Genomic DNA, 17,441 nt, shown 5'->3' on the forward strand with positions numbered 1-17,441 from the left:
TTTGCTGATCATTGGGAGAGAAAGCATGTGCACCAAGAAGCAGCTAGCACTGGCTGCTGGGAGTGCTCTCGGCCAAGAGCTGAGCATCAGCATGTTCCACCCACTACTTTGAATAGGTACCCAGGGGAGGTGGTGTGTATGCCATGTTAGCCAGCTTCAGCATACTCCAGGGAAATACTTTTTATCTCAGTCTAAACACACAGTTCCAGCTAATCAGGTTTCCAACAATGGTTTGGCTGGATACTGAGGATGCCATAGAACGTGACATGTTCTGACCACCTTCCGGGCCAGGTTTTGCTCTGTCAGAAGCCCAGTACTGACAGGACCTAGGTTTGGAATATTTGACAAACGGTTTGTGGAAAATGCATTTAAAAACTCAGGCCAGGTCTACACTACAGACTTTAGTTGATGCAAGTTACATGGGCAAAGAGCTGCTAAAGTTGATATATCATTTGTGCACAGGCATAGTTGGCTGTTTGGATTGGCACCATGCCTACTCACCAGGAGTGCTTTAGTCAGTGTAAAGTGTGGTGCACCAGAGATAAGTATCCCAGCATGCTACGTGCTGCCATCTAGCGTGAGGCCTTTTCACAATGTGTTCTGGGGTAGAAAATCACTGTCCCAGGAATCTCTGGGAGCTAGGGGTCAAGTTCCCAGCACGCAACTTTTGCCATCCCAGAATGTCATCCACGTCCCATAATCTTTTTGCCTTTTTTTTCCAAAATCCATACAGAAGTACAGCACTTTTGGCACTAGCCCGCCTTGCTACAGAGTACATAAACAGAAAAGGCTAACTTTCTATGAGTATGCAAGTGTTGGTGGATCACACGGCACCAATATCCAAGGCGGCTGGTCAGGGAAGACGCATGACACTTGAATCTATAAGAACACAGGACTGTTCATAAAGCTGCGGACAGGGACAATCTTTCCCAGCTGAAATGCCCATAGTCACTCTGGGAACCCAGACTCCCTCTTGCTCACAAAGTCGTACACCAGCCACCTTGACAGCACCAAGGAGAGATTCAGTTATTGGCTCAGCTGGTGCCAAATGACTTGAATGTGCTGTTGGTAGACTGTTGGGATGCTGGCAGTGAGAAAAATACCAATGGTTAGAACTGCCTGTAGTGACGGACGCTATCCAAGAGGAAAAGCCACAGCCAAGGTGGAGGTGCAGCAGCTCTCTGACTTTGAACAGCTAGACAAGAGCTCAGCTTTGAGTTATGCAGTTGAGGGAGGTTTTGAAAAACCCCTTCAGTGGTCAGCCACAGTAATGTTCTGTGCTCGACTGTTCTCCGTGCCTGGAGAACCGGTGCTTCTAGGAACTGTGTAGTGCTTGCTGTACATTTATAAATGTGTATTTCCCTCAAGCTAGGAATTATGTGGTGCTTGCTGTACACTTACAAATGCTGTGTGCTTTGAGTACCGCCGTGCATTCTGCAACATTTCTTGGGAACTCAAAAATAATAGTATTCTTCAAAAATAGAAATTTATTGACTTGCAAAACCAGTGTAGAAAAGCAATGTGCAAAAAACAGCAGGCAATGAAATACAAACTTTAAACTTAACAGAATGGAACTTTGACATTGGAAAGGCAGCAAACATTTCTGCCCATTTCAGTGCACAAATGTAGTCTGTGGCTACACATACACTGACCTGTAAGAGCCAAGGTTGGTGTACGTGCAGCTGGGGTTTCCCTTGCTGTCACCCAACATGGAATAGAAAGGCTAAGGATGCAGCCTGTGATGCCACGGGGGTGAGGGGGGGGGATGGATGTAGGGAGCTGCTACTATGGAGTCCTCCAACGATGGCAAAAGGAGAGAGTCTGGAATCCTTGGATCTGTAGGTCAACCAGGGTCTGCAGCAGTTGGGTTTGCTGCCTGAGAAAATCCATTATGTGCTGGATCATCTCCCTCTCCTTTTCCTGACAGGATTTCTGGGCCTGTCTCCTGTCCGTTCTTTCCTTCTCCATGCCATCTGCCATGTTGGCCCTCCAGGCCATTTGTTTGCAGTCCAGTGCAGCATTAGCTTGCAGGATCTCCCTGAATATGTCCTCCCTATTCCTCGTTCTCCTCCTAGTCAGGGCCAGGAGTTCTGTGAGCAAGGGAAGGGTGCCCTTCAAGGCTGCAAAAGCAGCAGCTGCTGATAAAAAAAACAGATGTCATTGGATTTACAGTCCCAATGGAAAGGGAAAGACTTTCAAAACTCCCTTCTCTTGTTCCCATAAACACTTAATATGAAATGCTTATAGATACTTCAGCTTTGGAGCCCAGCCACAAGGAGAGCAGCCCACCAAGGGCGAGGAAGGAATTTCAGTTGCATGAAACAATAAATGTTGGTCTCTATTCCATGGTTACATGTGCAGGGCAACGGCACTGAATAGTGGCACTATTTTCCAAGGCAGCGAGAGTTTTAGCTGACCTCTTGCCCCTGAGGGTAACGAAGGCATAGAACACTCAGCTGCCAATGGCTGCCCGGGTCCACATGCCTCTTGCCTGTTCACTGCAATGGTGTGGGAACATGTACTACCGCGGAGGAAGAAATCAGCCATCCCTGGAAATCTTCAGGAGAGGGTTGCAGAGTATCTCCCGGCTATAAGAGACTTCCCTATGTAGATAAACAAGCTCCATCTGGCTCCCCACCAGCTCCCACCTCTAATCCAACAGGGGAACGAAGAGCAGGTGCCAGCTCTAACTCGTTTGGCAAGAGCAGAACAATGAAAAGCAGATACCTTTGTCTTAACCAGGGGATGGGCCAGCTGCCATCTTGGAACTTCAACATTGTAAAGAAAAATGCATGCTTGCCAGAGGTCCCTTCCCCTCCACTGGGCTCGTCCATGCTCGCCTGCTGGGACTCGCTAGATGGGGCGAAGTCTCAAACAGGTCTTGGCTCATGACATCGTTGGAGTCTCGTCTCTTCCTCGTCGCTGTTCACAGAAGAAACCTCTGGCTTCTCAGAGGTATCCATGGTGGTCTCTGGGGTCTCCGCCAACAACGGCATGCTGCTCGTTGTAAAAGCGGCAAGTGTGTGGCTCAGCACCAGATTGATTGTTGGCCTCCCTGGCCTCGTGATATGCCTGGCCAAATTCCTTTATTTTCATGGGGTGCTGCAGCTGGTCCCTATTATGCCCCTTTGCTGCAACCCCTGTGCTATCTTTTCATAGGTGTCTACGTTTCTACAGCAAGGTGACTTATGTCAACCTAACCTTTAGGGCTGTCTACTCTTAACTGAAGATATTCCAGGAGATTCCCCCCTCCCCCAACATTACGTAATGTCGTTTTCTTAAAATATCCTATTAAAATCTCCTGGATTGCTTTCAATAGTCTGTGGGAGATTGATGCCAATTCCAGGAGACTACAGGCCAAGCCTGGAGGGTTGGCAACCCTGCTAACTTTGCAGCGTAGACCAGGCCCTAGTTCTGCTAGTGTCCTATCCCCAATGAAGACAAGTGTCTAAGAAGTGTAGCCAATAACACTGTTAAAACACAAGACACCAGAAAATACCACTCCAGTAGATCCTCCACATCTTCATAATCTTTGGCCCTGAGCAGCATAGTACTTGAAGAGAAGTTATTGCTGCTAAGAGACACAGGCACTTCTGAAAACTTTACCCATAAGTCACATGGACTGGGGGGTGGGGGAGGGAAGAGAACTTTGCAATTTGGGATGAATATTTTGAACAAACTAAAGCAATCACCAACAAACTGATGTTGAATAAATACAAGGAATCAAATTAGTCCTTTATAGAGATGAGTTATAAAGACTGACAAGTCTGAAATGACCTGAAATAATAATTTTCCATGTACATGAATATTTCTAACACAACTATCCAAGGGACCGGAGAGAGAGAGAGTTGGTTGCCTCTTAAAGGTGGACCTTTAACTAAAAAGGTTGAACAAGATTATAGTGGAAACCCTGAGGATACTTTGAAGTGGTTTTGCTGTGTTTGGGTACACCATCTAAAAACCACACTCTTGGGATTTTCCAGCAAGCTTGTATTTCCTTGCTCCACCAACTTTCCTCCCCCCACCCCCCCCATTATTAAAAGGAGAGTTGCTTGATAAATTAAAGTAGTATACTGAACAGAGAAACCGTGGAGAGGTTAAGTAACTTGGCCGAGGTCCCAAAGCATGCCCAGTAGAAGAGCATGGTCTACAACCCAACTCGCTGTCCTTTTGTAACAAATCCAACATAGTAGACAGGCAGTTAAGTAAATTACGTATCTGCATAGTTTGGACTAGAGCACTGATCTTTCAGCTCCCCCAAAACACACACACACACACACACACAATGACCTCTATCACCTGGGCTAAAGCTGCTCCCCCATAGCTTATAATAATTAATAATAAAGCCCCTCTTCTTCTGAGGGCCAGACACTAGAGAATTATATTACACACATACATAGGCAGTACATTATGCACAGATCTATAGGGTGAGCCATGCAAAATGTAACATTTAAGGTGCCTATCACAGAGATATCTAAATGCAAATATAACACTTTATAGAGACCAGACAAAAGCTCCCTGCCCTCTGTTGCTTACAATGTGTGTGTTCCAGTGAAGCAGAGAATCCTGCAAGGGGATGATAATCATGGTGATCACTGAGAGAATGATTTAGGTTTGAGACTGGAGGAAGGCCAGCTGGACTAACTTGTTAAGTGCTGTAGTTAGAATGGAATGGAGAAGCTCTGTTCCACTCCCATCCCCGTCCCCCCCCCCCCCCGGCATTACCTCCCCCCCAAAAAAGGGGAGGGGGGAAAGAAGAGTCCAAAAGGAAAACAGAACTAACAGTACCCAGGTCAGGAGTAGTATACCAAATATACTAAGAACACCATCATGAGCTCTCTCTCACAAAATAAATTCTACAAGAGCACCTCTCCCCTCCACCCCCCGAAACACACACATTCACTTCCAGTCTTAGAAGCTCATATCAAATTCCAGGCCAAAATAAAAGTTATAAGCCTCCTGGTTCTTAGAGTCAGTCTTAGACAGGACTGTCCTGACCCAGCATACACAGATTTTTTGTAATTGTAGGGACTGTTCATATGTTAGGGGTATTACATGTAAACAAATTAATGGTATAAAATACACAGGTCCTGTCCACACTACAACTTTTAAACCAAGTTTATCAGTTACCTGCATAAACAGCTCCAAACATACTTTGTGTTCACACATCACAAGGTTAATTCTTGTTTGGCAACTGGTAGCTTACAGTATTCCACCCCTGCCAGAAGAGAAAACGGTCTTTCTATAACCAGTTCAATGTAGTTTTTTGCATGGTGAATAGAACAGCTCCCCCTACATACTCTATTGTGCACGTGTAACCAGTTTTTCTATTTCTACTCCCTCTCAACTAATAGTAATAGGGTATCATAGTGTGTAATGCCCCATTCACTGCTAATGCTGCTCTAGCTGTAGGTCTTCCAAGAACACCCCTGAGACAGTATGGGATTGTGTTCCAGAATGCAATTATAGAGAGTTAGCCATTGTGATAGATGTCTATACCAGGGGTGGGCAAACTACGGCCCAGGGGCCGCATCCAGTGCTTCAGACATTTTAATCCGGCCCTCGAGCTCCTGCCAGAGAGTGGGGTCCACAGCTTGCCCGTTCCGTGCGTGCCGTGGGTCCATGCGGCTTCCGGAAGCAGCAGCATGTCTCCCCTCTGGCTCCTACACACAGGGGCAGATAGCATCACTCCTGCAGCTCCCATTGGCCGGCAACCACAGCCAATGGGAGCTGCAGGAGGGATGCCTGCAGACCGGGCAGTGCACAGAGCCGCCTGGCCATGCCTCTGCGTAGGAGCCAGAGGGGGAACGTGCTGCTCCTGCTTCTGGGAGCAGCCCTGATCCCCCTTCCATCCTCCAAACCCCTCGGTCCCAGCCTCCTGCACCCCAGAGCCTGCACCCCAAGCTGGAGCCCTCATCCCCCCACTGCAACCTCCTGTCCCAGTCTGGAGCCCCCTCCTGGTCCCCAACCTCCAATTTCATGAGCATCCATGGCCCGCCATACAGTTTCCATAGCCAGATGTGGCCCTCAAGCCAAAAAGTTTGCCTACCCCTGGTCTACAACGAGGAAATGAACAGAGAGTTGTGCTGTGAAAAGAGCTGCTACGTGGACATAAAATTAACCGATGCTTGTTACAACACAGTTGAGACAAGAACTCGTTAAAAAGCCATGATTGTACTTGTAGCATAGAGAAGGCCTTATACACATGCGACATTTTTGCACTTTAAAACCTCTGGACAGATTTTCTTCAAATTTGGCTTATTCCTCAGATTTAAGTGAGGTCACAAGTCAAAGGGATCTTTGAGCTTTTTATGTTCTTCCATTATTAGCGTAAAAGATTTCTGATCCAAAAAGGATGGAAAATGCCTAGCACATTAGGGATGCTAGGCATTATTGACTAAATTAAATAAACACCTGACAAATTCTCTCCCCTCCCTCCACTAAACAGATGCAGATGTAAATAAAAAAATAAATAAATAGAAAACTTCTTTATGTGCAACTGAAAGGGTAAATGGAGGAAAAACACAAACACTGAAATTCAGCCTTCACTACAGTGTGCGCAACCTATGTCCACTACTATGTGAAGGCCTGTCACGTGCAATTGCATTAACACATTCATAAAGAATTTTTTTATACGGGCTCTGCACGCTTTTAAGGAAAATACAAGTCAGGCCAAGTTTGGAATCCTCCAACCTATGCAGTTAAAATTACAGCAGCCCAAATTAAATTCCTTTGTGGAACTCAGATTCAAAAAAAGAGGGGGGAAAAAAATCTCCCCAAACTTGAATTATCTAAGGATTTTATCATGAAGCCAGAGAGTAGTAATATTTATTGACATGCCAAGAGTCCTGCAGCGCAAGAATTTAGGAACACCCAGAATACAGATACACCTAAATATCTTAAACCACCATTTTGTTTTATATAATGTAATCTTACAAGTGGGGATGATCACACTGCCCATTAAGGTTGCTTGATCCATTTCATCGTAAGATGGTGTTTTCAGTTGCTCATAATTTTACCAGTTTGTAACTGATTGGACTGAAGTTTTCCATGCTGTCTGCCTCAGGCTGATTTTTTTTTTTTCTTTTTAAAGAAAATTTGAAAGGAAAATAGTTCAGCCATTGCCAAGGGAGGGTGGGGGGAAAAATATATAATGTTTGGCCCATATTAAATTCTAGCAAACTTCTCTTTGAAAAACTCCAAGCCCGCTATGTGTTGAAGGTAGAACTTGACTTTTAGCGTGAGGGTGGCCTTGGTGAAAATCTGACCAAACCTAGCCAAGTTATGGAAACTTTTTTTTCGGGGGGGAAAAAAAAACAAAAAAAACCAAAACCAAACCCAAGTTCTCTCATGCTCAGACTTCAGATTTTAGCAGCTTAATTACTACGATTATTAATACCTTTTCCAGAATGGCTATTCTGGTAAATTGTCAAGTATAGACAAACCCTCAGACTCTGTCCAATATCTGTGAAACCCACTGGCAAAGTGTCCAATCCTCCTCTAGTGCCAGTCCGCACAAGGTAACAGCCTACTACAGTTACTAGTTACTCTGTTTGCTCAAGTGGCAGAGGCCAGTTTGGTGCATCTGAAGGGTCCAACTCTGCTGATGACCTACTTAGGTGTCAATATGATGGAATCAGCTTCTTCAGTTCTCTCTCTCTCTCTTTTTTTTTTTTAAAGTAGGCTATCAAAACACCCACAACCATGTTAAAAGGACATTAATGTCACAAAGTCAAGCCCTCAGAATCAAAGTGGCCTGTGCAGCTTTAATTTGGTCCCCTTGAACGTATGCATAAGTACATATTTTCCACAGGCCTCCTGCCTCATTCAGTGCCCAGGATGGATGGCGCTCACTTAATGAGCGGCTATTCACAATATTGCTTTCTCGTTGCACAATGTGTGGCCAGGAGCCTTATTCACTGTATTCTATCCAAACCCTGCTCTGAGGCAGAGTTATCAATTTCCACAGTGGTTTTTCTATGGTGCTCGTCACTAGAGGCCGAGTACTTCAGAAACATTCATGAATTTATTTTCACAACACCCTGTGAGCTGAGGGAACATCATCCCCATTTTGCAGCTGGAAACTGAGTCAGATTAAGGTCAAAATTAACACTGAGTTTGGGTGTACAATTTGAGATGCCTAGGCCCTCGGAGCACTTATAATCACACTTCATTTGTTCAAAGCAGAGCTCAGCTGCTTCTGTTGCAGCTGTGGGTGCCCGGCACTTCTGCAAATCAGAACCAGGGTCTCAAGCAGGGCACCCAGAAAATGAGGCACAGACAATTAGTGAGCACCTGTGCAATGTTTGGTTTAAGTGACTTAACTAGCATCACACAGGAACTCTGGCAGAGACATCAATAGTCACGTTCTCCAGAAGTCAGCTGTCTTATCTGTGACACTGTCCCTTCTATGCCAGCAATCCCCCGCCTCACTTGTGACACTCTTTCCAACTGCTGCAATAAGCAAAACATGGGTCCTACTGAATCATCCCCAGAATAGGTCCATCTGCAACGTATGAGACAAGCATCCTGTGGGGAAAAAAATACTATGATCATGTAATTAAATCCTGTATCAATGCATATGCACAAAAGGCTGAATTAAGGTTACACAGGCAACCTTAATAGTGGCATTTCATAACTTGACTTTGCAACCTTACTAATGTTCTTTTAATGTAGTGTTGTGTGATTGCTTTTGAAAGAACATTTACAGACCATCTGTGAAAACACAAACTTGATTTTTCTCAGTTGAATTTGCCAGGTTTGGGGGCTGCTCAAGGCTATAAAAAATTGGAGCCTGAAGCAACTTTTGTGGGTTCATTTCCCCAGAGACCAGCATAGCTAAGAAGAATAGTCAACCTAATGGAGAGAGGAAAATTATAGTACGTGTAAATCAAATAGGGTCACAGAAGTAAACTGAAACCAGTTCTAATCTCTGTATCCCACAAATCCCTCTCCCATGTGCTCTCTGGCACCACTTCAGAGTAACCTGGGGAAGAAGCATGTTCACCTGTTTCAGTGTACACGATTTCCTCAGTGGCTACAGAAACAGGCACGAAGAGGATCCCACCTGGAACAGCCATTGTACTTCCTGACCAGAATCTTGCACATGGTAAACTTTATGTTGAAGGGGAGGAAACGAACAAACAGCCTGTGCTTGTGCCCTCTCTGTCTTCTTTGAAGAACTAATATCAGGAGATTTATATTCAGGGCAAGAGCCCATGCTGGCAGGAGAGGAAACTGCTTCTGAGAAGGAGGGGGAGGTGGGTAGAGGGAATAGCCTCCAGTTTCTTGGCTTGTGATCAGCAAGCTGGGACGCATTCTGTGGAACTAGGCCAAAGTATTAGTAGTTATATTCAAAAGAATACTTGAATCCCAGCTCAAGGGAGCCTAGTTTGTGGCTCTCATTTATGCTGTACATCAATTGAATATCAAACCACATTTTCTGCCTTCTGAATAATAAAGCTTAACAGTTTGGGACTCCCATATGGTCTATTGTTAAGATATTTCCAAACACTGGCGGCTGTTTTATTTCTGAAGGAAAGACGACTTCTCCCTCCTCCGAGCTTTACTTGGTAAAAATAGGCATGTGGCAAAATAAAAATAAAGTGCACCAAAAGTTCTGAGAGGAGCTTAAAAATGAAGGGGTTGAAAAGATGGGAAATACATTTTGAAATATAAGGGGAGGGGGGGAGGGGAGAGCCACTGTCTCATGCAAATGCGTGTTTCAGGCAGAAGCAGCTGGTGCCACCAGGCCCTGCAGTACAGAACAGGGGGTGCAGAAGCTTTCAGAGCCCACGAGCTGCCCTAACAAAGGAGGACCACACAGATTCAAGCCATTCACAAAAGGAGCCAGGCTGATTATTTGATGATTACTTACAGGGGGGTCTTTGCCAGTAACGTAGGCAATAATACCGGAGAACCTGTTTAATGTGTAACCTGGGTTTGTCTTTTCACACGTCCCTCTTTACTCAGCTACTCATTCTCAGAGGGCAAGGCTGTTGGATGAAATTATCAATTTTCTACACAAGACACTAAATTTGTTAATAAATCAATCTACAGTGCAATACACACTGCCACTATTTTACCTGAACATTCAGGTGAAGACGGGGAGTGTTTTTATTCCCACTTCACAGATAGGACAATGAGGCAGAGAGATATTAGAAAACTTGTTCAAGGTCAGAGTCATGGTCAAAGCTAGGATTAGAATTAGACGTTGCCCACTTCCTGTCCTGTGTTCAGACCAGTTGGCCACAAGGCCCTCTTTGAAAAAGAGTAAGTCAGTTTGTACTGTAACAAAATTTGACAAGTGTGCCCAAGCACCCAGTTCCATTCAGTAAAGGCCAGCAAACTGCTCAGAAACCTCTCAAGTCCTATAATCCTAACAGACAGTGCTGTTAGGACATCCAACTGAACAAACTCCTGCTCTCAGCAAAAAGCACCACAAACTGGCCCGAAAGAGGGGCTATCCAGGCCTCCTCACGGAAGAAGATGAAACCCTGCATCTTGACCATCCATGGTGTAACATACTGGACTGTGTTTAAGCAAATGATCCAGGAAGATAAAAGAATTCTCATACCAGGCAGGGGTATGGGGACACAGCAAGATCACCAAAACCTAGCAGCCACTAGACTCCAAGGAACTAAGCTTTTTTTCCCTCCTGCTGTTGTCACTGCTTCACCCTTGCCCCACAGCACCTTCTCATTCCTTCCTCCTCCCTTCCTCACACATTCTGCTCTAGAGAAGAACAACCAGTAGCTCACAGCTGTCACCTGCCTCTTCCCTAGAGCTATGCAAAACCCAGAATTTCCATCCCACAGGGAATTCTGACATTTCAACATTTGTCTTCATCCCGAATCAGGGCACAAAGTTGAAATTGTGAAACTTTTTGCAGAACAGAAATTCTGAAAAATGTCTTTCCAAAAAGTTGTAATGTTTCAATTGGACATTTTCCATCAAACCAGTTAGACACTGAAACTAAATAACTTCAGTTTGGGCAGTTTACTGAACTGAGCTGAAATGTTTTATTTCAAGTCAGTGTGCTATTAAACCTCAGTCACAGGAAAATCTGTGTTTCATTAAGGGAAGGCATAATCCCCAGGGATTCTGCCCCACAGAAGATAAAGATGGCTTGAACAACTCCTCCCAAAAGGCAATGCGCTGTCAGGGAAATGCAGTGTAATGTTTTGTTGAACTGACCTGAAACATTTTCTTTCCAATCAGTTTTAACATTTTGATTTTTTTTTTTAAACTCTGGTTGAACCGACCCAAATTTATTTCATTTTCTTAACCGGGGCAGGGGGAAGAGCTGAAGATTTTCAACAAAATCAATTTTCCCCACAGAAGACTTTGATTTTGCAGAAACTGTATTTTCCATTGGACAATCATTGACAGAATTTCCAAGTAGCTCCGTGTCTCACTATGTATAAAAGACACTTCTGGGAAGCATAACGCAGAATCGAGGGGCACAGAAAGTATCCTACAACCCCACGTACACCCTTACCCACTAGCTACAGCCTGCACCCCTTCCCAGCCCTCATTAACTTCATCAAAAGTTCCATCAAATTTTATACAGAAGGATAACTTCTCTGTGGAGTTTCCTGGATCCTCCTAGAATAAATTCTCTCTCTGCTGTAGAATTCTGGGATACTTTAAAAATAAGCTTTTGATTGAAGCTCATTCTCTAGAACAGAAATTTCTCTAAAATGGTATTTTAGACTTGAGTCAGTTTCACAGCTATGGAAAGGGGCTTTAGAAATTAGGGAAAACACCCCTTCCCTCCCCCCCACGACCTCAAAAGGATTGAGGTCATCGTAAGACTAGACTGTAGGGTTTGGAAAGAATTTTGAGAGCCTCTACTATAGAGGTTACTCAACACAGTTGCCCGTAGGTAGATCCCATCCTTCTACTGCTTGAGCTGTTGATGCTTCTTTACTCACTGGGTTGAAGCAGTGAGTGTGTATGGAGGTTCTTGAGGTTGCAAGTTCTTTCTCATCCCACACGTATGTGTCCAGATCATCCATAATGACACAATGGAGGATCCTACTGTTAGAAGGAGTGCAGGGTTACCCTCCCACTGTAAATAGCAAGATGCTGCATAAGGACCAATGTGTATTCCTAATTCTTATATATCTTGGGAAAGGGGAAATGGGAGGTGCGCATATATTTTGATTTACTTTTTTAAAAAACACTTAGCCCACAGAATTCCAATGTTGGAAACTGTAATAAACTTTTTTATAAACCCCATAACCTTGTGACTGTTTTATAGTTGTAAGGAATCATAACCAGAGAAAGATTTAGTCTAGCAGTGATCTGCCCTCAAACATATTAATCTGTCACATCTAATATAAAGGCAATAAGGAGACTAATGATTTCACAGAGTAACTTATACAGACTGAGTATGGATTTAATGGGATCTTAAACTTAAAATTACCCCTGAAGCCAGAGTAAATGTCTCAGCCCAGCACCTACTAGCCCAAGGACTAAGCCTACTAGCCAGAGTGGAAAAAACACTGTTTTTATTCATGATTTTAAGCCTTCAATATATGTTTTACAGTTGTATTTTACTGCTGTTGGACATTCTCCATATGGCTGTGACACACATGACCAGCTTTCTTTTTATTTCCTCCTTTAGCTGGGAGATTTGATTTTTCTGTTTCTCACTACAGTAAGATATGCAATGGGGGACAGGGCCTTTGCCACCATGCACTCCCCAAAGCTATGCTGCCTGACATGTAAAGGAATACAACAACAATGCATTGTATACAACATTTTTAAGAAAAAGAAAAAGGAGTACTTGTGGCACCTTAGAGACTAACCAATTTATTTGAGCACAAGCTTTCGTGAGCTACAGCTCACTTCATTGGATGAAGTTGCATCTGTTCATCCGATGAAGTGAGCTGTAGCTCACGAAAGCTTGTGCTCAAATAAATTGGTTAGTCTCTAAGGTGCCACAAGTACTCCTTTTCTTTTTGCGAATACAGACTAACATGGCTGCTACTCTGAAACCTAACATTTTTAATATCAATTCTCTACTTAATATTTGAAATGTTAGTTTTTTCTTTTCTAGCTTCATTCCACTTTCTTTCCTAGCACAGATCATAGGGTAGGTCTTCTTGCCTTGTTTTTAGGGTATGTTTCATGTCTCCTTCATTTCCCTACACCCTAGCTGCTCTTTCCCCTCTATTTTCTCTCTCCTGCCTTCTCACCTGAAATCTGTCCTCTACTTCTCTTCTCTGGCTTAATAATTCAATCATCTAGATCTTAAACCTCTCCCTTCTTTTTCCTACCCACTCACACGCTCCTCAATACCCTTCAGGGAACAGAGTTCTGGCCCACTCCACATTTGGTTCCTTCCTATCCTCCAGAGAAGTAGCAAACAGCTCCTAGGGACATGCAACTCCCCACTCTTCCTCCAGAAAGGAAGACAGCAGCTCACTCAATCCTTCCGACCCCGGACCTGCTACTCAGCCCTCTAACCGATCCCAGTTGCCCGTTCACTCTGCAAGAACGGTTAAGTAAGTTTTTCCAAACCGAGATTAAGAGAACCCTGAATGCATTTTATAGTCGCTTGCATACAGAACGAGCCAGACCTGAAACCACTACTGATGCTTACAAAAAGTCTTTTGATGTTGAACCAGGGAGCCCTGGTTTCAACAGTAGCAAGACCAATGAAACCAAGTGTGTCAGCACGGCTGACTCAGGATACTGGAGAGAGTTTTCTACACTCTCACGTAGTGCTGTAATATAGACGCCTATGCCAACAGGAGCATTTTTTTTCCTGAACGACGTTGGCTAGGTCAGCAGACGCCTCTTAAGTTGACATAAGCCCCAGTGTAGATGGAACTATGTCAGCATAGCTACATTGGTCAGGGTGTGGGTTTTTTCCATATCCATGACCTATGCTGCTAGGCCCACATAACCTTTCACAGTAGAATCCCATCAAGAACTTCAGAACATACAGGGAGGGACATTGGCTCCCTGATAGCAGAAGGAATTCACGTTTGAAGCAGTAGGAAACTGCTTCCTGGATACAGTTATTCACCACATGGAACCAGTCACCTCCCTGCTCAATATTAAATTGTAACATTATTAGTGCCTAGGATGAACTTTTAGTTCCACTCTACAGCAACGGACAGACTACAACATGTTGGAGAGACAGAGAAAAAATATCCAGGTGTGAGACGCTTATTGCTCTGGCCACTGCAAAAAAAATGAAGGCTTGAGCTCACATTTTTGCCTGATTGCATAGCTGTCTCTGCTACCCATCTAATCTGCTTAGAAAACTGGTTTTGAAGGATATGGTTCAGACATACCAGTCTGGGGGGGTTCGGGGGGGGAGTAGCGAGAAGTGCTGCAGCTGCAAAAGAGATCTCAGAGGTTGCAACACACGCTCTCTCCCCCTCCTCCACATACAGTCAACTGCACTGGGCGGATAGGCTGGAGATTCTACAGCGTAAGCAATAAGGCAGAACAAGGTGTGAGAGCCTCTCCCCCCCCCCCCTTTCCCTAATACCCACACCCTTTGGGGGTGCAGTGGAAAAAGCAAGAGGCTGAAAGTCCAGCCACCAGAAAGAGGGAGGTGGCAGAAATACCTGTCCTGGCTCATTTCAATTGTGAAACCACTTTCACGATGGGCTGGAGGGAAACACATGTCACTAGATGTTATACTGAATAAGGAGTTGCAACGTCTGTTTCGTGGTTCGGTTTTGAACCCTTATTGTGCAACCTGATTTTCTCCTATTATCCAGACCATTTTGCAAACTCCAACACAAATTCAGTTGAGTCATATGTCCTGGAAATTAAACATATCAAGGGGGAAGGAGGGAAATCCACTGCATGTTTTGGTAACAATATCTGAAACTCACACACAGAAATCTCATTTTATAGGTCGCTGCCATCTCTAAACTACGGCTGGATGATAGAGGGAGTATAATTTTAAGCGGCCCTTGAACACCACAAAATAGGCCAAAAATTTCAGTCCATAACTCGAATAGGTCACCAACAGAAGATGAAGCAGCAAAATTAGCGGACCAGATTCTGGCTGCACTTACATCACACCAGTTAAGTTACTCCAGATTTACAGTAGCAAAACTGAAATCAGAATCCAGAATCAGAAGCACGTTAAGAAGGCAGCTGCATTTTTTTTTTTCTTTTTTTGTTTTAAATGCGTAGGACTTCAACCCAGTTTGCTTTGTTTCAGAAGTTTGCGCTCCCCTTTTCAGGGGGGCTAATGGTCTTTAGCAGTTGAAAGAAGACTTCTAAACATTTGACATGTGTGCTTTTTGTCTTCTTTGTGATGGCTAAAGAAGGTATAGGATAGATACCGGTATTTGTCACTCTCTCAAAGTTGTGGTTTTTCCCCTGTTTGTCATCTTCCTCTTCCCCCTCCCTCCTTGGAAATATCAGGAATGTGACACTAGTCATTAGGAGGGTCTCTGAGGCTGTATTTTGCGAGCACGGACTCCTTAATTGGTGCAAGTGTAGAGAGTCTTAAACAAAAACTTCCTCTCCCCAAAATGATTATCATTTAAGTTAAACAGGTGTTAATGAAAAGAGTTTGAGTCTGACTAAAAATCCCTTTTCCCGCTTAATTGTTCAAACTATCACTGTCTTAACTCTTGCAAGGTCACCATTTCATTCATTCTCAAGTCCTCAGAATCTTTCAGGCCACTCTTTTTCCTACCAAAGACCAGACAAGGTTCCAAGTGCAATTCTAGCCACCCACCCCCATTTGCTGGTCATCTCCCCCTCACCCCCCAATTTTTAGGTTATTATACGACAGCTGGCTGAAGTACACAGGTATTATAGATGTAAATGGAAGCCAAAAATATAGCCAGCACAGGGATGCTCAGAACATCTGATATCAGGGGACACCCAATCCACCAGCAGCACACCACATGGTGTTGATAGGGCAAAACCCAACCTGCTTCTGCTGAAGCACAAAGCTAAAAGACCAAGTATTTTTCGCTATCCAGAGAAGTGCCGTTTTTTCCTCCTGCTTAGCTCCCGTCCTCAGCTCGGGGTACAATTCCGAAAAATCATTAGAAAAAGGTATTTGTGACTCTAGATAACATGACTAGTCCTTTGTCTTTAAATAGGTCACTTGATTCAAGAATCTCATGGCGCTTGGCAGTACTATTTGCCACTTCACAGATGTGAGGTTAGATGACTTGCTCAAGGTCACAAAGCAATAAAAGGGGGAAATGCCCAAGGCCAAAAAGCAATAAAGGGGGAAACTGGACATGGAGTCCAGACTTCTCCAATTCTGAACCCACTACCCTAACCTCTAGACCAAAGGCGTCAAACAATGGGGTAGGCAGGCCAGATCAAGCTCAGCCGATGGACTTGTCTGGCCTTTGACATTCAAATACTGCAAAATCTGAAGCTTTTATTTTGAAAAAAGCATTTCTAGTCTTCATGGTTATGAAGGTAACAATCCAAATAAGTGTGTGAAGCCCGACAGCAGCATCCTTCCAGGGCTGCAGGCAGCCTGAAAGATGTTGACTGCCCACCCCCCATTAATCTCATTAGGATATTAATGCTGAAGCCCAATGACAACACTTCAGTGATCAGCAATTAAATAGTTAATGCTTCCATTTGAGCAGATGGAATGGGAGTTACTGTAGGGAAGAACAGAGGTGGCACAGACAGGGAAGGCAGAGAGAAGGAAAAGGAAGATGGGAAGACGACAAAAGGCGCAGAAATAGCAAAGATCCTGACGGGCAGCATAATTTCCCTCCTTGGTGCTAATTAGCAACCAAACCATGCAGCTTTTAAGACCCTCTGCAGACTAAGCTAGTCAGGACACGTTAGCTAACATCACATTTCTAAATCCTAGTAGAAGCATTCAAGTCTATATGGATCGAGTTTCTGATGACATCACAGGGACCAAGAGCAAAGCTATAATGTGGTGTGAGGTCACTGGGATGACAAGCAATAGAGAGCACCTTGCATCTATGTTCTGGTGTATTTTATATTCGATAGACAAGAATAAGTTGTACTTCTCAGGCCGAAGGTTGCATGTGAAAAAGTTAATATTTCAATTTCTAGTATCATTTTGTAGTTAGACACTACCACAAGGCTAGTATTCTCTCTGCTGCTTCATCCAAAGCCCCATTACCCAATGGAAAAAGGGATTAAACTACTAGTTTGCACTCCCCTCGAACTTTCCAAATCAGAGGATTTCAAATTGCTTTAAAATCAATGACTCACCTACCTTGAACGCAGCTATAAATAGTATACCCGTTTGATAGATGGGTAAACAGTCCCTCTGAAGTCACCGAGATTGCAAGGCTGTGATTGAGGGCATATTTGACCCAAAGATGTTGACTTCAATGTGAGTTGTGGGTGCTCATCATTTCTGAAAGGGAAAAAAATAAATAAATAAATAAAACCACCAATCAGGCTACCTTTACTTAATTATTGAAGCCTGGAAATTTTGG

General features: G+C 44.0%; 1 protein-coding gene across 1 annotated transcript in view; it reads right to left on the reverse strand.

The window, feature by feature from the left end:
* The window catches only part of HIC2 (HIC ZBTB transcriptional repressor 2), a 95,392-nt gene that overhangs the window by 33,273 nt on the left and 44,678 nt on the right, over positions 1–17,441 (reverse strand). Inside the window, exon 2 of the mRNA XM_073313415.2 lies at positions 17,216–17,359. The gene's annotated coding sequence lies outside the window, so the exon portion shown is untranslated. The remainder of the gene's footprint in view (positions 1–17,215; positions 17,360–17,441) is intronic.

Source organism: Lepidochelys kempii, chromosome 15 (genome assembly GCF_965140285.1).
Source record: "Lepidochelys kempii isolate rLepKem1 chromosome 15, rLepKem1.hap1, whole genome shotgun sequence".
NCBI lineage: Eukaryota > Metazoa > Chordata > Testudines > Cheloniidae > Lepidochelys > Lepidochelys kempii.